Consider the following 22,964-nt stretch of genomic DNA (forward strand, 5'->3'; position numbering starts at 1 on the left):
TCCACCCAGCGCACGGCCATGCAGCTGCAGTACCTGAGGGTGAAGGGAGGGAAGAAGTCCCACATGCACTGGAGAAACAGGACAGGATGAGGGTCCCAAGCCCTGGGCCCCAAGCTCTGTGTCCTTGTGCCAGTAACTTCACCTCCCCAGGCTGCATCAGCGCATCCTCCTGGTGAGGGTGGCCAGGGCTAGAAACCCTGTGTACAAAGTGCCCAGCGCTGCCTGGTGTCCAATAAGAGCCAAACAGCCAGCGGCTGCAAGGACAGTGGCCCTGGAGTGCCTGGTCGCCCCCACCCAACCTAGTGCTGTCTGTCTGCTGATCTGAGACCCTGCACCTGCCCTGAGTGACAGCTCAGAGATTCTCTCACCTGATGGCCTCACCTACAGATAGGAAAATGAGACCCAAGGCACTGGTACGAGGTAATCACTGAGATGTCACCACGGCACAAGCGTGAGGCTCTGGGTTTGATCCCCAGCACGGGAAAAAACAAAGCTACCCAGGGGCCCATCATTAACCCCATGGATAAAGCTAAACTAAATTTCTTAAAAAGGGGAAATCAATAAAAAAGTTTTAGAAGACAGTCACATATAACTTTAGAAACAATACATAACTTTGGAGCATATTTAGAAGGCATCTGGAAATGCCTTAAGATTTGTGTCACACAGCTGCTCCTGGGATTGCTCTTTCCTCTTCAGAAATCAACAATTCTGGTCATTTTCAATATTAACTGAATGCCTCAGGTGCTTCGCAGCAACCCAGCAGGAAGGGCTCCTCCCCACCTGCACTTCTACACACCCCTCTGGGACTTCTGCCTTCCAGCCACCAGCCACGCTGCAAGCCCTGGACCATTCATGTCCCTCTCCAATGTCCATTGCCACGCCACAGCAAGATAAGCTTTCAAAAAATGAATGGAAAGAGAGAGGATCGCATGGTCACTTATAATTACTCTAACAGAGCAGAGTCCCTGGGCTCATGGAGACGACAGACACACCAGCAGACTTCTTACCACAGATCGACGAGACACCACTGGCATGGCAGGATGTGGGAAAGGCCTGCCAGAAGACCATGGGGCTGAGGAGCCCTGGCCACCAGCCTCAGACACGCCCTGTGGGTCTTTTTCCCAGAGTGGGGCTGGTTCCCCTCAGGCCATTACTGCAGGTTCGGGCCCAGATACACCCTCTGGGCACCCCATGGTCATCCTGCCCTGGCTCAGCCACCTATTAACACCCTCCCATACATGTCCCTGTCCCTTACCAAACCACGCTTCTCAGGGACAGGAAATTCCAGCATCCCTGCTCCATCAGGAAGGAAGAATGCACCAGAAGACCCACGGCGGCTGGAAACTATCCCAGGCCACCAGAGCATTAGGCTGAATGGAACCACCATCACCTGGTCTCACCCCATCGTTTTCCAGCTGAGAAAATTCTCATCCAAAGAGGCTGCCTAGAAAGCCCAAGGAACGCAGTGGCAAACCTGCCCAGCTCCTGACTCCAGCCCTGGCCAGCTCAAGGGAGTAAATACAAAAGAACAGTCGCAGCACGCACACCTGTATCTTCAGAAGACACTTTCTTACGCGTACGTGAAGTGGTTGCACACGCTCACGTACTCAAACAGAACTGCTCTGCTGTTGGACACACCACAGACACCCAGGCTTAGGGAGAAAGCAGGGATACATATGCCCCTCCTACTTGACCTTCCCAGGATTAAGTGAATTTCATCTGTCAACTGACCCCTAGGTCAGTTATTTCCTAATTATGCATCCACTTGACAGTCTTGAAATATGTCTGTGTCCCAAATATCAAGCCCTCAAACCTGGGAGCTTTGAGGTGGGCCACAGAGGGCCCTTGCCACGTTGGCCCCTGCTGGCGGGAGGGGCTCTCCTGCCCTCCTTCAGGCTCCACACAGATGTCCCCACACCGACGCACACTACCAACAGGCAGAGAAGAAGGTCAGAAGGGAATGAGGGGATCCCTATCTCACCCCAGCTGGTACTTCAGAGAGGGAGACAGAAAATCTGAATTTGGCTTCAGCGTCTCTGAACACCAGACCCTCAACTCATCAAAGAGGCTGGAGTCAGAGACCTGCAGTGCAGCAGGGCAAAGTGAGAGGCAGCGCTGGCTTCTCTTCAGCTGTGCGTGTCTCGTATTAAGCACTTGCCAGGTGCTTCGGGTCACAGAAGTGTGCCTCCTACTCTTCCATCAAGGACGGGGGCCTGGCTGTGCCAATGCCCCTATAATAACGCTATCTTATTGCATGTCCATGCACTAACTTATTGAATGGACAATAAGCTTCAGGAGAGAACAGAGGGATGGGCGAAGCTCTACAAACACAGAGGTTTCTTAGGAGGCCTAGGGCTGTGGGGCTTCCACATAGGGGGGTGTGGGTAAGCTAGAGGAGGGAAGTCACCCCACTAATGGGGTTCCCATAGGCTACAAATGTTGTGTTAAAAGAAAGTAAGATGGACATGTCAGTTGTGACTATCACCTTAAAAGTTCACCAGGGACTCCCAGTCCCCGTGGACGAGTCTCCACTGGAGGTACTCAAGGAGGCTGCTTGACTGCCAGCTTAAAGGACAGCAAAGAGTCCCAGCATCATCCCTGCAGAACCATAAATAACTCCCTCTGCCCTGCGTCTCCAGTGAGAGCTTGCCAATGCCGACCTCCATTTTAACACATCAGCCAACGTTTTGTCTATTCTGTAGAGAATTTTCCTACATGCCTTTTTTATAGTTCACATCTATTTAAAATTATTTATTAGCATTTACTTCCTGGGGGTTCAGGGTCTCTGTACTGTTCAGGGTTACCAGTTTTTCTGTAGGTAGTGAGCCTTCAGGTGTTTGATCACTTTCTCATCATTGGCTGCCTTGTCACCCGAAGTCTCCACTGTGTTTTATTATGTTGGAACGAGCTTTGCGAGCTTTGCCACTTCTTAAAGATTTAAATGTTGGTCTAATCTTGATTTGGTGTCTCTAGTTCCTCTTTGTTCTTGGCAAATCATTAGAAGAAGGAAAAAAAAAAACCCACAGAATTGGTTGAAAGTGTCCTATTGGCACGGAAAGAAAATATTAGTCTTCTGATTTGCTAACCTGGGATTTTATTTCATTTCTCTTTCTTATTTTGCGTAACCAGAGAGTCTCAGTCATTGAGAGAAAAAACAGGTTTCCTAAATAAGAGGGAGAGACCTTAGTATTGAAAAATCTACCACCTTCCAAGTGCTTTCTAAATTTTATATTATTTATGAGTCAGAAAAACCCACAGGGGCAGGTATGATTCCTCTCTCACATATGGGAAAGTTAGGCTCAGTTTACTCAGTTTCCTGATCCGCACAGGTAGTCAGTGGCAGAGATTTCCCTATTTTCCCAACATTTTAAACAGCTGTTATACTGGCTTTAACATAATAACGAAAGTTTAATCCCATGGGATCAGTCCCAAATCCAGGGGTGGAACTTGGACTACGCAATTACACCTGAGCTGGAGTCCCACCACTGCATTAGCAGGAGGTACTGTGGCACAGTGACTAGCAGGAGGTACTGTGGCACGGTGATTGGCAGGAGTGCTGTGGCACGGTGATTGGCAGGAGTGCTGTGGCACGGTGATTAGCAGGAGGTGTGTGGCATGGTGAGCAACAGCACCAGGTCTGGAGCCACTTGCACGGTAGGATTCCCGTTTCTGCCGTTTAGCTGAACTTGGACAAGTTATGTGTCCTTTCTGAGCCTCGCTACACATTATAGATAGTCATATATTCACAGCATAAGATTTCTGTGGCAATGAAGTGAATCAAGCATATGATATTAAAACAATGCCTGGAATTCAGCAAGATGTGGAGAGATATAGACACATACACGTACGTGCAAGCACCCGAATGCAGATGTGTGCACGTGTGTACGTGGGTGGGGGAGGGGTGTGTTTGCTGTTAGAAGAGGTGTTAAACGTAGGAAAAGCACGACTGAATCGGGGTTGGGAGGGTAACCTCGCTGCCCCGAGCCTGGGTCTCATCTCAGCAGTGCGTGCACAGCCTCTATCTATCTTGCAGGGCAGTTGATGCTCAGAGCCAATAAGCAGCATAGGGTGCTGTGTCTGGCCCCGGAATGGAAGCTATCAGCACCGGAAATCAGAGAGAACCCAAGGTCCCTCTGCCGATGGAAGGAGAACCAAATCGTGACATAGCTGTCCAAGGGAATGGTATTCTGCCACAAAAAGGGACGAAGTGCTGCCACCTGCCACCACGTGAACCTTGACGACACAAAAGTAAAAAGAAGCCAGACACAAATACACAAAATGTCTGGAATATGCAAAACCCAGAGACAGCAAGCAGAAAACTGACTGCCGAGGAAAGAGCAGGGAGGCGATTGCCTGCTAGTGGGCACCGGGCTTCGTGCGGTAAAGGGGACGTTTTGGAATTAGTGACGAGAGATGCACAGCCTTGTGAACATGCTAAAAACCACTGAAGAGTACACTTCAGTGAATTCCTGCGAAGCGAAGCACCTCACGTTCAGAATCATTGAAGAAGCAATGCTGTGGCCCCAGGCTGCTTGGGGGGGACTAGGGCGGGAGGAGGGCAAGCTGCAGGCCAGCCTGGGCAACACAGCGAGGGAGGGAGGGAGAAAAAGAGGGAGGGAGAAAAAGAGGGAGGGAGGGAGGGAGAGAAAGAGGGAGGGAGAGAGGGAGGGAGAGAAGGAGAGAGGGAGGGAGGGAAGGAGGGAGGGAGGGAAGGAAGGAGGGAGGGAAGGTAGGTAAAGAGGGAGGGAGGGAAAGAAAAAATAGAGGAAGGAAGAAAAAGAGAGAGAAAGAAAGAAAAGAAATGAAAGAAAGAAAGAGAGAGAGAGAGAGAAGGAAGGAAGAAAGATGGCGAATAGTATGTAAAATGTTTAAAGTCTGGAAACAACAGATTGTAAACAGGAAGGTAACCTTGCTCTGCTAATCCTAAGAGAAGCACAGGTGTGCAGTCTCACCGGTAACCAGAGTCAAACTACCACCCCACCTCTGTTTCACTGTTGAGAACAGAGTGGCGACACAAAGCAACCTAGCCATATATGGTACAGGCAGCAATGAGGAGGGGGCCATCCCACTGATGAGCGCGGGGATCAGCACAGCCAGCAAGGGGGCCATGGGACCACCCAGCGAAGCCGAAGGGCACACACCACAGCCCAGCAATTCGGTCCCTGAAACTCCCCTGCTCAGACACAAAGAGAAACCAAAGGACGTTTAGAGCAATGTTTGTCATAACATTATAAAACAGGAAGCAAGCAAAATGTGAATCATTTGGGGAAGGGATAGAAAGTAAGCTATGATACACCACGCCACAGAAAACCAGAGATCAGCTGGAAGGAACGTTATCAATAATGTGAATATTTACTAGCCTATTTATTTATTTTTGGCACCAGGAATTGGATCCATTGGAGCTTGACCACTGAGCCACATCTCCGGGCTTCTTGTTTTGTTTTGTTTTTGTTCTGAGACAGTCTTGCTAAGCTACCTAGGACCTCGCTAAGTTGATGAGGTGGACTCTGAACTCCTCCTGCCTCAGCCTCCCAGGCCGCTGGGATTACAGGCGTGCACCACCGCACCTGCCTAAACTAGGCCATTTATCAGGGGAAAATTTTAAGCACTGAAAGCAAGAGACAGGCATTTACATAGTAAATGTGTAAAAACTGGGGCAGAAGGAAGACATGCCACACACATGACAATAGCCCCCTGGACAAAGGGACTTCGCCTTCATCAGGAATGGTTCTTTCTATTTCTGTGCAAGGCCCTGCGAAGCCTCGTCCGAGCTGGGGAACTAAAATGAGAAGACAGTGTCCACAGCCCCATACCTAGGACTGGCCTCTTCATCCTCCAAAAATCTTCCTCTGCGGGGGCCTCTTTCCTCTCCCTTCTTTCCAGGTGAGCAGTGAAGCTGGCCCCTCTGGGGTGGAGAGCCCGAGAGGCTTCAGCTCAAATCCCAATCCACCTCTTCCTCCTGCAGGGCTGGTCATCAAAGCTCTCTAAGCTTCCACTTCTCAACAGTGAAACAGAGGTAATAAAACTTACCTGGTGGACTTTTTATAATAATTAAATTATGTATCCATGCAAACTGTGACATCACTATGTAAACGTGACTAATAAAATAATACATAAAATAGATGCAGACACAGTGTGGGGTACAACATCTGGTATCACATCTGTAATTATTATTTTCATCACATTTGTAGCAATCATCTTTATTCAGATGACCTATTATGGGAGCAAATGTATAAACTAAGGAAGGCCCCAAGCTGGACTAGTCCTATAAACTTTAGAAGAAATTCAGACTCTACTAAGAGTCAGTTCATAACAACCATAAATGAAAAGAACATGCTAAGGGCTTGATTTCTAAAAATAAGCAAAACATAGCAAGACCCTAAGCAAGAAATTGGTACTTCATATGTGTTTGTGCTAGGACACATTTCAAAATCCACTTTCTACAAGCTACAATAGAAAATAGAACTCAAAAGCACTAGTGTCTTGATGTACTGCACCACTGCCACAATTTACTGAAAGAGCTGGCATAGATGAATAAATTCAGTCAATAAGGGACACAGCTAAATTAAGCAATATCCTTTCATAGGAAAATTGAACATGTTCATTAGCCAGTTCCAGGAGGCTACAGGACACTCACCAGGTCCCTGGGGCACCCAGATGATGCAGCCCTGACACCCGCCTTCAAGGGCTGGGCAAGCAGTTGGGGTGCGCGTGCGAATAAACACACGATGTTGATGCAACGTGGCCAGAACAAGACAGCCGTCACTGCCTGATCTAAGACCCCGAGATGGGAGCCTGGCCTTTTTCACATCGAGGTCATGTCACAGATAAAAATGCAGAGTGAAATGGATCTCGTGAACTGCCTTATACTTTCTTTTATCTCATGCTAACATCCACATCAAACAGCAGTTTGCCAATAATCTCTCGACTTTCTTCTTCGTTTCTTCTGCTGTCCTCTTACTCTTTCTTCCCCAAAAGGGCTGCAGTGGGTACAAGTCTTAGCATGTCTTCTATAAAGATGGAAAACACCCATTACTTGCTCATCAAAACTGAATAATGCTGGCGCTGGCGGTGTGGCTCAGTGGTAGAGTGATCGCCTAGCATGTGCCAAGGTCCTGGGTTCCATCCCCAGTACCAAAAAAAATTTTTAAAGAACAGCTGAGTAATTCTCAGTGGTTTAGCTTTTCCAGTGTCTGTGACCATGTCACCCAATGAAGTAACAATGTTACTTAAATGATACTTTTGAACAGTTCCCATAAGCAAATCTGGCGATTTTATTATATTATTTTAGGTGCTGCAATAGGAATACTTGCCTAACCAGAAAAGGCAACAATAACCATTTCAAGTTTTTTAAGTGATATCTCAGATTCCAAAACTTGTGTGGAACGCAATATGTAATGTGAAACGTGCAATGACATAGATAAGAGTTCCCAGCAAACACGCAGGGAAATTGTTTGCATAGTGAACAACTTTTTCATAAACTGTTTATTACATGTGGTCCATTAAATAGGAAGACACCCCCCCCCAAAAAAAAAAAAAAAAAAAAAAAACAACCACTGGCTCCAGGGATGGAGTTTTTTGGTTCATATTTTTTCCATTTTGTACACTTTCTGCAATTAACACAGACAATTTTTGAAATTTGAAGAAAATGCTTTTGATCTGTCAATCAGATAAGGAAATCGATGAGTTTTCCTCAGAACAAAACAGAGACTGATGCAAATGCCTAATGCAAATATTATTGATCAGCTCCTGCCTGGAATTCCCAGCGTGATGTCTGCCCGGCTCTGCTGCCCCAGCTCCCCGCAGGGAGACAGGCAGGGCAAAGGACAGGGCCAGAGAGCAGCGTGTCACGTGTCTTTGATGTCCTGGCCCTGGTCCTGCACAGCCCACCAGTGGGAACAAAAGCTCATTCTTCCAGCGCTGGCTGCAGTGGCCTCGGGGCTCCCCACCTTCTGAGGCTCTTGCTGCCCAGCCTGACCTCTGCACCCGCACACAAAGGCCTCATTCCCAGCCTGGTCCGCAGTGTCAAAAATTCTCTCCAGATTCAGGCGGTGAGAGAAAAAAGTTTTGTTTTGTTTCGTTTTTATCCAAACCAGCTTTGTGTCTTCATGACCCAACCAGAGTGAGAATGGAGTTTTCCAACGAGATGAACACAAAAAGACAATCTTCCCTCCACCGTGAGGGCGTTGCTAGGGATGTGGGGATAACAGATCAACTTCGCTAAATGTTTTAACTTTTTCTCTCATGAACATTTCTGTGCGATAAAAATGTTTAAAAATATTAACAGTAATTTTAAAACATGGAAACCCACCCTTGTGAAACCTCACTGAAGCTCCATGGGCTTTGTACACAGGTTTTTCAACAGCCAGTCGCTAGAAGCCACACTGGGGGTGGGGAAGGCCCCACAGGAGCCAAGAGTTAAAATTAGCCAGCAGTTTAGGCCAGTCTGCAGCCGACAGAGCCAAGCCAGGCCTTGCCCATGCCTACCGCAAGGTCAACTTCACCCTGCAGGTCAGTGTGCCCAAGGATGGCCCAGGGCACCAAGTGTTACCCCCCTGCTTGGAGGCACGCTGCCCAGATGCCAGCACAGAACTCCGCAGGAACTCACTGCCTCAGCTTCACCATGGGCTCACTCACACCTCCACCCACGCCCCACACAGTCCTGGCCCACAGAGGCCCTAAGCTGGGCAGTCCCTCTGGGTCTCTTAAAGCCTAGAATGAGCTATATGAACATCACAAATTTATCATGCAAACTTTAGGCATTTTCAGCCTCAAAACATTTGACTGGATCACAAAAAGCATGTTTTTTTTTTTTTTTTTTTGGTACCAGGGGTGCTTAACCACTGAGCCACATCCCAGCCCCCGCCCCCTTTTTAAAAATATTTTTATTTAGAAACAAGGTCTCACTGAGTCACATAGGGCCTTACTAAGTCACTGAGGCTGGCCTTGAGCTTGTGATCCTCTAGCCTCAGTCTCCCCAGCCACTGGGATTACAGGCGTGCACCACACCTAGCACCAATTCTTAAATCTAAAAATCAGTCAATGCAAAAGCAATTCAGGAAGACAGGAAGCCTGTTCAACAAAGAGTGCTAGAACAACTGGGTATCCATAGGCGAAGGAATAAAGCTTCACCTACACCTTCACATCTTACACAAATATTAACTCATAATGAATCAGAGATTACACATACAACAAAATGATGAAACTTCTTTTTAAATAGCGACATTTTCATTGTGTAGAACTAGACAAAGAATTTTTAAATTTGACATCAAAAACACAATCCGAAAAAAGTTGATAAACTGGACTTTGTTAAAATCCAAAAGTTTTGTTCTACAAAAAATCCTGTTAAAAGGATGAAAATACAAACTATAAAGTGGAAGAAAATGTTTGGAAGCCACATAGCCAACAAAGAAAAAGCACTTAGAATTTTTTAAAACTCTCAAAATATAACAATCCAACTAGAAAATGGGCAAGAGACATGAAGAGGCATTTTACCAAACAGGATAAAGATATGGCACGTGAACCATGAAAAGATGTGCAGCATCATTAATCAAAAGGAAAATACAAATTAAAACCACAAAAAGGTAACACTACACACATGTCAGAATGACTAAAACAAAAAATAATGGCAATACCAAATGTTGACAAAGAGGCGGAGAAACTGGATCCTCATATACTGCTAAGGGAATGTAAAACAGTACAGTCACTCTGGAAAACCGTTTTATGGTTTCTCAAAAAATTAAACAGTCGGGCACAGTGCACATGCCTGTAATCCCAGCAGCTCAGGAGGCTGAGGCAGGAGGATTTTGAGTTCAAGGCCAGCCTCAGCAACTTAGTAAGATGGTCTCAAAATAAAAAGCAAAAAGGGCTGGGGATGTAACTCTGTGGTAAAGTACCCCTGGGTTCAATCCCCAGTACCAAAAACATAAAACAAAACATAAAAAATTAAATTAAATATACAACCATCATAAGACCCACTCTTGACCATTTATCCTAATTTCCTAAGTTTTAAGAAATTAAAACTTATACTTATGCAAAAACCTGTACACAGGTGTTCATACAAGTTTTATCAAAATAACCCAAAACTGGAAAAACCCAGATTGTCCTTCAACAAGTCAATAATGAAATCGATAGTGGTACATCCACTCCATGGAATACTACTCAGCAATGCAAAGGAATGAACTACTGACGTTTAAACAACTTAAATGGATTTCCAGGGAACTGCACTGAGGTGTGGAGGGAGGCAATCTCAAAGGACCACAAACTGTTTAGCTCCATTTATATAACAGTTTTTAATTTACAAACTTAAAGAAATAAAGAACAGATCCAAGATGGTCAGGAAGCAAGGATGGGGAAGAGAAGTAACTGTGGCTACAAAAGAGCAGCCTGGGAGGATTTTGTTGAGATGAAACCATTCTTCATCTTGATCAGATCAAGGTTTTGATATTGTATGACAGTTTTGCAAGAGATCACCTTTCAGATAAGCTGAGCAAAGGGCACACAAGGTCTCTATTATTTCTTATAACTGCACATGAAACTACAATTATCTCAAAATTATAATTTTAATACAAATTAGGAAATAAGTAATATCCTATATTGCTTATCCTGTATTACTTATTTCAGCATTTTTTTAAAAATGCTCTACTTGCTGGCAGCTTGCCCTAACACAGCGCAGCCTGGACAGCAGAGAATCCTGCAGACCTTGCTCATCGACTTCAAGCCAGGACGGGTGGGCAGGCGGCTGCTCCACGCCATCGTCTCCTGTGAGACATCTCTCTGGGAATTGCGAGCTCTCCACAGCAGTAACAGAGATCAGACAGCCATCTCGGGTCCTTTTCCCTCACGGATGCCTGGAGAAGCATCCACCCAGGGGCTTCGAATCCTAACAAGGATTTTTGTTCCCACCGGTGGCGACGAAGTCACTGAAAGAAGAGCCGGGTGGCCAGCCCAGCTCCAACCCAGAAACCACTTCCTCCCAGAGAGCGGAGGCCAGCGTGCTGACTCTCCACAGACTGAGACAGGCTGGAGCAAGTCTGCTGGGCTCCTGAGAAGTCACGTTGGCTCCTCCACCCCGTGAGGCAGGACGACAGGGAGCAGCACAGAGGTGAGCAAGGAACCAGCAGGCCGCTTGCTCTCACTGCTCTCATCCCCCGAGCAGCACAGGTAGTCCGGACCTGAGCAGGACCCAGGGCCGTCACGCCTCACGGAGGTGCTCACGGTGCCAGTGTCCTCCCATGTGCCCACGTTCCACAGCGCTGAACATCCTGCTGCAATCCGGTCCTAACCAGCTGCACCCCAGGCCAAGGGCTCAGAACCCAGGATCCACAGCCTGGATCCAAATTCTGTTCCAGCCATTTCCTGGGTGTGGACTTGGACAAGCTACTTAACCTTCCACTCTGCAAAATGTGGGTGATAAAAACATCGGCTACCTCAAGGTTGTTGTGGAGGCCAGTGAGTTATGTGTGAGGTGCCTGGAACAGTACCTGACTCCAACTTTTTTTTTCTAACCGGGGATTGAACACCAGGGGTTTACCACTTAGCTACATTCCCAGTGTTTTTTTTATTTTTTATTCCAAGAAAGGGTCTCACTAAGTTGTTGAGGGGCTCACTAAGTTCAAGACTGGCCTCAAATTTGTGATCTCCTGACTCAGCCTCCTGTAACACTGAGATTGCGGCATGCACCACAACTCCCAGCTCCTAGCTGATTTTTTAATGTGTCCTTTTGGGAATGTGTCCTTTTGGTTAGAAGAAATAAGAATATCTTGGGGGACTATTTTTTAAAAATTTTAATGGAATAATATTGTGTTGTATGATAAAATTATTAACTTAAATGACATGAAATTGCCATTTTGACCTACGAATATGGCAAGTCCACATGCTTACTCCACCTCCCTAGTAAACCTCAAAGCCTGTTTACACATCCATAAATACGTGTCCCGGTCCTTGCAGGCTGAGGCTGTGTATAAGCTTGGTGATGACATGAAGTGTTGGTACAATGGGAATTTAATAAATGGCAGCAGCCAGTTGTGCAAAACCACTGAGCAGATTCCCAGCTAGATGTTAGCACTTGGCTTCTCAGCAACCTCTCCAAGGAAAGGGAAGTGGAGGGAAGCAGATGACGTCACAGGCCCAGTTCCCCATGCAGACCAGCAACATCAGGTCACGAAGCGAGGAGGCAGGTCCTCTCCCCCAAGGTCATGGAGTGTTCCAGAGCAACCACCACAGCACCCGAGCAGGAGCTGTGGATGACTGTGAAGGCACCTCCCAGGCCAGGGTGACGATGACAATGAAAATAACAACAATAACAAGTTTGGGGCTCTTCCTCTGGATGAGGCAATGGTCAGCACACCTGAGAGGTGACCACTGGATTCTTGCAACCACCCTGTGAACCATTTGTTACTACTGACCCCATCGTGTAGACAAAGAAACAGACACGAGAAAATTAAGTAGCTTCCCAAATGCTGCCAAGTTCAGCGTGACCCTGGCTTTGCATGACTCCAGGGACCCGGTCTCAACTGCATGCCCATTAGCTGAGCCACTCAGATCATCCCCATTTAAAAAGAAGTGTGAGTCTCGTCACTGAAAGGCAAGACCAGAACTGGGGTGTGGCTCATTGGTAGAGAGCCTGCCTAGCCTGCACGAGGCCCTGGGTTCAGTACCCGGTACAGAAAGACAGACAGACAAGACCAACTAAGGAAGACAGAGGTCAGCAGCCATCAGGAATGGGCTCCAGATTTCTAGCCCCAAGTTCCCCTCCCTGACTCCTCCCCCAGGGCAGCTCAAGAGCCACACCCAGACCAGGGCTGCCCAACTTTCAGCCTGCATAAATCTCAGGCGGGGAGTGTTGAAAACACAGATTCCCAGGCTGCACCACCAGGGATTCTCATTCTGGAAGTTTGGGGAGCCTAAGGATTTATATCTCTAACCTTCTCCCAGGCAGTACTGCACACTGGTCCATAAACCACCCCAGAAGATCCATGTGTCTTACCGCATCAAACCGCCAGGAGTATAAATTGTGAGACCTATTTATACCATTGAAATAAATGTTCGTCAAGGCCTTGCAACTTGATAACACATCCAAACTCAATAGCGAGAAGTGCACCTAATCACCCAAATTTGCAAGTGCTTACTTTCTGAAGGGCCTAGCAATTATCTACCTTTCCAGTCAAAACTTTTATCAATATGCAACAAATACCTACAGGTCGGCACCTCATCATGTGGAGCAGAAGTGTGCCCCAAAGGCGCTATGCTAAAGGCTTGGTCGCCAGTCCATAGTGCTATTGGGAATCGATAGCAGCCTGGTGGGAGGAAGTCAGGACATGGTGGGCACGTCCCTCCCGGAAGGAGATAGTGGGACCCCAGCCCCTCCCACCTTCCCTCTCTCCTGCTCTCTCTTTCCACTTCCTAGCCACATATACTCCCACACCGTGATGTTCTCCCTCACCACAGGCTCCCAAACAAGTGAGCCAACCAACCACGAACTGAAACCTCTGAAACCCTGAGCTAAAATAAACCTTTCTACCTTTTACGGTGATTTTCTGAGGTATTTTGCCACAGCAATGGAAAGCTCACTAATACACCAGGCACTGCTCTGGGCTGGCACAGTGATGTGAACATACCAGCTCCTGTGCCAGGCACCAAAAGGTCACCAGCAACCTATGTGTCACCTGCATGTGCTCCAGTCTTACCAACTACAGGAAGAACAGCCAGTAATCTTGCAAACCACTCCTCTAACTGTGGCCTCCAAAACAGAGAGTGCTCACCTCAGGGGCTGTCAGAGACAGTCTTGGAGGGTAACAGACAATGTTTGTGTCAGAATTCATAAGCTGAAACCCTAACCCCAGGCGAGTATATTTGGCATTAAGGCCTGTAAGGAAGAAATTTAGGCAAAATGACATTACAGAGGTGGGGCCCTGATCCCATAGGGTTAGTTTTCATATGAGAAATGACACCAGAGAGCTTGTTGCTGTGTGCATGCACTCTCTGTCTCTCCCTCACCTCGAATCTCACAGCAAGAAGGCGGCCATTTATAAGCCAGAGAGAAGGCCCCTGGATTGGCCCAAGCCTTCAGAACCATGAGAAAATAGATGTTGCTTAAGTCACTCAGCCTGTAGTGTTTTGATACAGCAGCCAGAGCTGACTAACACAGGGCACAAGAGGGCCATGCTAGATCTTGATTAATATGTATCCCTTACTCTAAAATCAAAATACATAAGGCCATGCAAGTTCATTGGCCCTGGTGCCTCCTGGGTGCCTGCGTCACACCTGACAGGTGAGGCATCCTAAGGAAACAGCGTGCCACAGATGGGGGACTGCAGAAGACCCCCCTGTCTACCCACTGCCCAGGGACTACAACCATGGGCTACTTCCTGATATTACTAAATAAATATTTATGTACTAAATAAAAATAAATGAGGTGATTTTGTTGCTAAAACATCTAGCTATTACAAAGATTTTTAAATCTTAGAAGTAACTTGGTAAGCCCATTTTAAATTTCTCCAAATGAAGATTTCAGCGGGTGTGAACTATTAGTTGACATGAAGGAACAGATATTTACTAGCTGAATTTCAACCAAAACTCTTACAAAACTGGCAGATGGGACTGAAGGTAAACATCATGATTTAATAAGTATAGCCAATGATGTCTAGCTTTTATTTATGTAGAATATCTTTTCAATAATTACAGTTTTTAAATCAATGTCCAAATACACTGAACTTAGGACAAGACCTTTGAATCTCTGTATCATAAAACACAAACCAAGATTTCCGAAAATAATAAAAACATATTCAATATAAATACAATAATATTTTGTGGGAGAAAAAAAGACTTGTAAAATCAGTAAATGATATTTCTTTTTTAAACAGCATTTATTTCATCTTTTTACCCTCTAACTTTCCATTTTATTTATAGTTTTAATAATTTCCTACAGTACCATGTGTACACAATCTATAACTAAGCAGAAAATTACATACTTGGGGTGCCTATTTGAGATGTCATTATAAATAGGTTTGTATGATCAAAATTTTTGGAGACAACTGTTCTAGTAGACCACCACCTGGCATTAGTCTTTTTTGTGACGTGGGCTCTATTCCAGAGGTGACTTCTCCAGCTGCTCTGAGTCTGTCTCCCATCTTCCAAGTCTAACATTGCTGGTTTGCTTCACTCCTATTGACCCACTCCCAGCAGATAAAGAGCCATTTTCCCCACAACATATCTTAAGAGGCCACCCAGCAGGACTGCCTTGGAGAGAGTCAGAAGAGCTTGATGGACACTTGGAGGGACTTTCTCATTGCAACATCCTTCCTAAGTCTCCCACGTGAGTCTCCTGGGGCTAGGCTGAGAAAGGTCTCCATGACAGACCATTTTTCTCAAACCAAGCTCTTTCCCATCTCCCTTCCCCTTTGACTCTTGCAAACTATGTTCTTGAGAGTCAACCCACTGCCCAGGCCCCCATGCTCTCCTGTGCCTCAGTGGACCTCGCTCAGGATGGACCCCATCGCCCCAGACTCCTCACAGCAGGAAATGAGTCTCTGCCATGTAAAGTTTGCTCCATGTCACAGATCAAGGTAGCAGCTGAGCTCAGTTTACCAAACTTCTTCTGGGAAGGTTCCATGCTCACTGTCAGGAAGCACGGCTGGCTGGGCTGTCAATGACCAATCAAGAAACTAACAAACAAGCAAACATTTCTTGACTGGGCATACTGGGAGTTCGAGAAAAAACTATTGAAGATATTTTAGCACAAACTTAAGAACCAGACGAACATGGCACAGTTGCTTCCAACAAGTGGAATGGCATCATGGAAGGGCCCGTGTAGCCTGGGCATGTCCACTAGGATGCTCCAGAGACAGGAGAACCATCTTGGAGTGACCAATGAAATGACGCATGGAGACCAGGCCCAAAGCAGTCATACGGCTGACAGGGCAGCAGGGCAGTAGGGCATCCAGGATGGGCACCACAAGACCAGGCAGGAAGCCAGTCTTCAGGGGATCTGTCCCAGGAAATGAGAACTGGTCACTAAGTCTGGGTGCAAGCCCTAGAAGGAAGTCTGTAAAAGGTGCCGGCAAGATGTCCAGGCCTCAGATGCACGAAGAACAGAGCACAAAGCAGCACTGGAAGCAGAATTAGCAGGAGGAGGCACAGAATGAAGACTCCGAACAATGCAGAAACCTTGAACCCAAATGTGCCAGCGAGCTCTTGGTAGAGGAAAGAAACAGAAAACTGGCCCCTGGGCCCTGAACCAGGAGAAAGCTGCTGAGATCCTGCAGCCTCGCTCCAAGGAACTGCAGTGGGGGCCACTAGTATTCCTCTTGTCCATACTGTGTGCCAAGAACACCTCTCGTGGACAACATGCTCAATCTTAAGACAATTATGAGAAATCATTACTGTCAGTGTCAGATGACTGACTAGAGGTATGGGAAGGTGAAATAACTTTCCCTCCGTCAAACAGCTAGAGGCAAAATCCGCTTTGAGCTCTGATCTCACTCTTAGCAGCACCACACCTTTAGGTAGTGGGTAATTTTTTTTCCTTGAAAATTCCAATATTTTATATGCTGTTCAACCCTAATGAGACACTTTAAGTCTGTTCCTCCTCTAAGAATGGGAACAACAATCCCCACTTTGCTGGGTTGAAAGGAGAGTGAGGACCTACACCACTTCCGTGTGGTAGATGCTCAGAGGCTGGTGGCGCTAATGAGTACTGAGCTGATCTTCAGGTGCAGGCCCTGGAACAGGGGGCAGGTATGAATCAAGGAACTCCCCTCCCCGCAGGCACGCCTTCCATTTCTTCTCTGTATTGCCTCCGTGTCGCCTCCCAGGGTTGACCCTGCTAAGCACATATTTCATTTGACAAATATAAAACTAAATGGCCTTTTGGTCTCAAAACAAAACCCTTAATTTTGGGGAGGGGGCAGGGGTAGGGAAGATGGTGGAATGAGACAGACATCATTATCCTATGTATACGTATGATTACGCAACTGGTGTGAATCTATAGCAAGCGCAACCATAGAAACGAAAAGTTGTACCCCATTTGTACAATGAATCAAAATGCAGTCTGTAAAAATAAAAATAAAGTTTTTTAAAAATTTTAAAAATTGAATTTAATTTTTAAAGAAACCTTAATTGTTCTCTGTTTCTACCAGTATTAGGCTTGGTTGTTTTATCCAGTTTCATAAGTTCCCTAAGGAACAAAAGCTCCTTCATGCATAAAGTATTTGCTGAACACCTACTAGGGGCTGCATTGTGCTAGGTGCTGGGACAGCACCATACTTATGGTGAAGTAGGGGACATAAGACATTAAACAAATAAATGTAATCACAAATGGGGTGTGTCACACGAAGTGCTTCTCCATCTTTTTAATTTGAATGAAAATTGCCTACATATGCCCCAGTTCAGAAAGACTATATTGAATAATCTCGTCCCCAAATCGTTATGTGTCAAGAACACGTTAACTGTCAATCAGAACTCCTGATGAATAAAAGAGCCCCTGTCACTCCACAGGTGATGATGTTCTGCCAAAAGGGAAGAATTCTAACATCGGATTGACAAATAGAACTGAATGGCAGGTAAATATACAATTTTCAGGTTTCATCTCCGCTTTTATTTTCTTAAGAGCTTATTCACAACTCAGTTACCTTCAGTGTCATAGTTTTCAAATTTGATCACTCATCAGAGACACATGGGTGTGTCTACTGATCAGCCCAAAGTTTCTCAGTGGGTCTGGGTGTGGGCCTGAGAATCTGCATTCTGTATAGGTTCCCTGGCAATGCTGTTGCTGCCAGTTCAATAACTACTATTTGTTTGTTTGGTGGTGATGGACTTGAACCCAGGGCCTCACACATGCTAAGTAAGCACTCTATCACTGAACCGCATCCCCAGCCCCCAAGAACAAGTTGAGAAGCATCACAGTAGACTAAAGGGCAGAGTCTATGCTTCAACAAACTTAAAGGGAAGTTCACAGATAACATAGGCCAACTTCCCCAAGGGACAGATGACAACCTCAATCCTAAATGGAGTAGCTGCTCTTTCAAGGATAAAGTATAAAAGTCAGGCAGTGTCCTAGGTCCAGGGCATAGGCCTCTGCTTGACACAGCATCTGCCAATCCACTTCCTGCCAAATGCCCAAAGACATTCCCTTCCCAGTGACCTCTGAGGTGATCATGATCACAGTCACGGGGGGTATAATATAATATCAGGATATAATGTCTCAGACTTACTTCAGAGGAATCCAGCAGGCGTATGGTGTGGGAAGACAGGAGCTGCAGGAAAGAAAACTGACCAAATGTGGTCAATCATTGAACTGGATAATGATCACTAATCTTTCTACCCTTGGATGTGTTTGAAATTTTCCATAGTGAGAAGTCCTGCAATCAGCTGGACCAAGATTTGAACTGCACATTTCTAGGAGGACTTGGGTTTCCTACACGGGGCCCTGAAATAGGCCCCTTTCCCTGTACATTGTGAACATCTGCAGCATGCTGAGCCCTGTCAGGGCACCAGAGGGATTCAGACAAAATTAAGACACAAATTTATGTCCCCCCAAACCACAATTTGGTAAATAAAATACAAAGTACCATATTCCAAGGATGAATAAGAAATGATTAAAAGCGAGTGAGAGTATACCCACTGAGATCCACAGGCTGAGGCCAGGGGTCATCCCCTCTGCTTCATGTCCCCTCCTGCCACTTTCTAAGCAGTCAGATTTTTAGAAATGCGCATTCCCATCAGTCAGCGATACTTTATCAAAATGGAAAGAACATCAAAAGCACAGATAGGAAAAGCCCACCAATCTGCCACAGAAACGGTTAAATTATAATTGATCCACAAACAGAATATAAAATCACTGTCTTAACTGACAATATCAAAGAAATAATACAACAAGCAATATTCATAACATAATTATTACATGGAAAAACAAGACAGAGAGTGACAAAATATATATCATACAATATACAGTCTTCACCAATTTTTTTTTTTTTTTTTTTTTTTTTTTTGTGGTGCTGGGGATCGAACCCAGGGCCTTGTGCTTGCAAGGCAAGCACTCTACCTACTGAGCTATCTCCCCAGCCCTTGACCAATTTTTACAAGCGTAAAGAATTTTATTTTTATACCAGGAAAAAAAATATGCCAAAGAGTTCACAGTAATTCTATATGGATCTCTGGGGTTTTTGAACTCTGCTGTATGTTCTTAAATTTTATGTCACAAATATGTATTGTTCTACCATAGCCTTCCCCTGACATTTTTTCAGTGTAATTATCTTTAAGGTACTATAATTTAGCTATATATCTAGAAACTGACCCAAAAGCCAAGAATACTCATTAAGCATTTTATCAGTTAAGAGGATTAACTATTGGAGTCTCGGTTAGTCCTGATAATTAGCTGCCCCCACAAAACCCCTAAAGGTTTCCTTTCTAAGTCCGTAACACCAGGTCAGAAGAAGAAGCTAGACTGTTAAGCAAGCGCCCTTTGCTGTAAATATCCTCCCCAGCCTTTGCTGTAAATATCCTGGTCCCTCTGATGTGATTATCACGCCTGGGCATGGGGCAGGGGGCTTGCCCTTTCTCTTACATCCCACTCTATCTTCTTCCCATTTGGGTCTTCTAAACTTTCATTGGCTTTACTTTGATATAACCTCAGAAGAATCTGGAATCTCTACATAATTCAAATACTGAAGCCCCAAACTGGATACATTGTTCATAAAAAAAAAAAAAAAAAAAAAAAAAAAAAAAAAAAAAAAAAAAAAAAAAAAGCTTTCTAATGGCAAGGAAAATTGTAGTCCTAGAACAGCCATGTACAATACCCCAGGAGCTCAGTGAATTTCTCACTAAATGAAAGAAAGAGCTATTGATTTTGTATTAAGCACAGGAGCCTTTAAACAGACTCTATGAGATTATAAACTCTCTCTCACATTAAAAATAGCAAGACAAAAATACCAATTTTTTTAAGTATAGCTTCAAATTACCTAACCCAGTAAAAGATCTCAGGTATTGGTGAGGAATGTAAAACATTTTAAACCACAAATAAACCATTTCAGCAATCTGCAATACAAGCAAGGCTAAGGAGGGAGAAGGTTTCAGCCCAAGCTCACCTTTTGCTCCATAAAGAGTACGTGCCCGGGAATGAAGAGCGGAGCACTAGCCAGCAGGGCTAGTGGGGGCTGAGAACTCACAGATCACACTGCAAACTTTAAATGAACCAGGCAGATTTCAGCCTGAAAAAAGACTGTAGAAACCGCCCCTCACCTGTGTTTCACATTGTGGTTTCACATTTTTAATTTAGCTTTGTCTCCTAAAACAAACTTCCTTAAAACAAACTTTTTTGAGAACTCAGAAACAGTGCTTTGGAAACAATGGATTGGTTATAAACAAAGTCAGCACATCTGCCCAGAAACTGAAGAAACCTAAGGAAAAAGTTCCAGGTGGGAGCTAACCAACTCTAAAATTCTCAGCAACATTTTATTTTTAAGAGTGCTGCAAACTAGACCCCAGTGAACACAACATTAAATAAGATGAAGCTCAGAATCCCCTTGCCTAACACCCCCCAATAAATGAGAAATTAAAGTGCTCTCACTGGGAATCAGTGTTTATTCGAGTTAAATTTACACGTTTATTGTTTTAAAGCGATAATAAAAACGCTTTCAAGGTCTGTAGTAACACTGAACTCTATAATAAAGGCTGATTAAAGAAAAGCTTCAGTATATAAAGTAGGTGTTTCCGCTTTTCTTCTGGTCCTCATGACCAAGGATCAAAAGAGCGTTGACAGCAAAATGGCCTGGCATCCTTCTGAGTGAATGGCGGGTCTCCTGGCCTGGCCCCCTGCCGACGCCCCGGCGGCCACACACACACATACACACACACACACACACACACACACACACACACACCTCATCTTGGACTTCAGGGAAGCAGCCTTTGTTCCCAAGTCCCCAAAGAGGATCCAGTTACGAAGCCCCCCTTCCCAGAACCAGTCTCTCCGAGTGTCTTCAAAGCCTGTCCAGGGCCGCTCTTGGTCCCATTTTCTCCCATGTCCCAAGTGCTGCGGGCACTGCGGCTGCCACCTCGGCTCCAAGCAGCCTCTCTGAGATACAGCGAGAGACGGACACGCGCGCACACTCTCGGCACCGTAACACCAGTGCCATCGCTGTCAGGTTTAAAGCCCCCGCCTACCCAGCGCTCACCAAGCGCCCGGCGGGTCGCCAGCCTCTGCGCGCGCCAAGCCCATGTGTCCCTGCCTGCACCCCGCCCGCCCCCGCAGCACCCAGTCCCCACACTCGCTCCAGGCTGAGCCGGACAGCTCCCCGCTCCTTGCCCGGGGCGGGGATGGAAGGGGTCCCGGGCCGGCGTGCGCCCCAGTCCCGCCGGAGCTATGTGGCGGGGCCGGCAGAGTTCGAGCCCGGGGTTCGCACGCCCCGCGCGGCCCCGGTCGCTCCCGGCGGGCGCTCTTACCTCGGGCCCTTTGTCCTCCGGCTGCCCAGCGCCGCCGCCGTCGAAGGGTCAGCCCAGCCTGTACGCTGCGCTCCCAGCCGCCTCGCCCGGCCGCCCGAGTGCCGGGCGCTCGGCAAAGCCCGGATCTCCGGAGCCCCGGCGGCGCGAAGGACTCGACCCCTGACCCCGGCCGCCCCCTGCAATCCACTTCTCCGGGTCTTCCGGGCGGCCGCGCAGGAGGGCCGGCGGGTGGGCTCGGCCGCCCCGGGACCGCGGCCAGGACGGGGTTGGGGGTGAGGGCGGCTCGGAGCGGGGCCCGGGGCGGCGTCGGGCGAGGGGCGGACGGCAACAGCAGCAGCGGAGCCCCCACCCGCCCCCAATTTTAGCCTACCGGGCCCTTGTCCCCAAGGACGCAGTTCCCCTCTGCAGCGCCGGGGTTCCCGCGCCCCGGAGAAGGCCACCGGGCGGGACAGCCGCCGCCCTCTTGCTGCTCTGGGGCTGCCTGGGTCCCGCGCCCGCACCCACCCGGATAAATCCAGAAAGAAGGGGACGCTCACACCTGAGGCGCCGGCCTGGGCTGGGCGCCTCTGCCTCGGGCAGTGTCGCTTTCTCCTCTGCCCTCCCCGGCGACTCCTCCCAGCCTCGGCCCGTCCTGTGCCCAGGTACGCGCACCCCGACATCCTCGCGGGGCCGCGGTGGACACCCCCTCGACTTAGCACCCGAGGGGTCTGACGGAAGTTGAAAGGAACCTCGGAGGATAGAGGTCATTTGGTCGCCTGGGACTCAGGCGCCTGGAGGGGACACAGCGTGTCTAAGAGGCAGCGAGGGCAGAATCCAGGTTTCCTGACCGCTGCACCCCTAGAGACCCGGAGCCCTTACCCAGGCGGTCCTGGCGGAGTCCTGCAGACCGCAGCGTCCGCGAGTCCCCTAGGTGCAGTCGTGGGCTAACGGAGGGACCTTGTGCGGCCCCTGCCCTCTCCTACCTACCTCCGACCCGTTCAAGCAACGCGCTATGCGTAGGGCGGAGCGGGGAGGCACTTGAGTCCCCAACCAGTCAAGATCCGCCAGCTGCCCACGAAAGGGGTCCTGTCTGACGCCCGTAGAGTGAAAGGAAGATTCTGGAATGATGGGCACCTGTGGGTGGAATCCGGACAACTTTTCCTGTTGCCAGTGTCGGTCAAAAGAGTGAGTGAAGGAAGGAAGAAGCAAACCTCACAGTGTGTTGCTGACCTCGCTGGCGGTGACTGCAGAGGTGGCCCGGAACAATGAGCACAGGGAAGCCGGGTAAAACTCGAGAAAGCTGCGACAACAGAGGGAACTTCTTTTTCTTCCCTTTTCAAAGCAAAAGACGGACCTCTGTGTTTTCGGGAATCTGCCAGCTGCAGAACGGAGTCAGGAGACCCACCCTGTACCTTCCTGCCACTCACTCTCAGGACCCCAGGGGACTTGGACCAGGCTAAGGGCCAACTTCCTTCAAAACCGAGGAGATGGTCACACAGTAGGAAGCTGAGTGGTTGAAGGAGGAAATGGAGGGGTGAGAATAC

General features: G+C 47.3%; 1 protein-coding gene across 1 annotated transcript in view; it reads right to left on the reverse strand.

Moving 5' to 3' along the window:
• Greb1 (growth regulating estrogen receptor binding 1) overlaps positions 1–21,528 on the reverse strand; it is a 129,640-nt gene extending 108,112 nt beyond the window's left edge. Inside the window, 1 exon segment of the mRNA XM_047522798.1 lies at positions 21,442–21,528. The gene's annotated coding sequence lies outside the window, so the exon portion shown is untranslated.
• Between the last annotated feature and the right edge of the window lie 1,436 nt (positions 21,529–22,964).

This window comes from Sciurus carolinensis, chromosome 13, assembly GCF_902686445.1.
Source record: "Sciurus carolinensis chromosome 13, mSciCar1.2, whole genome shotgun sequence".
In the NCBI taxonomy this organism is placed as follows: domain Eukaryota; kingdom Metazoa; phylum Chordata; class Mammalia; order Rodentia; family Sciuridae; genus Sciurus; species Sciurus carolinensis.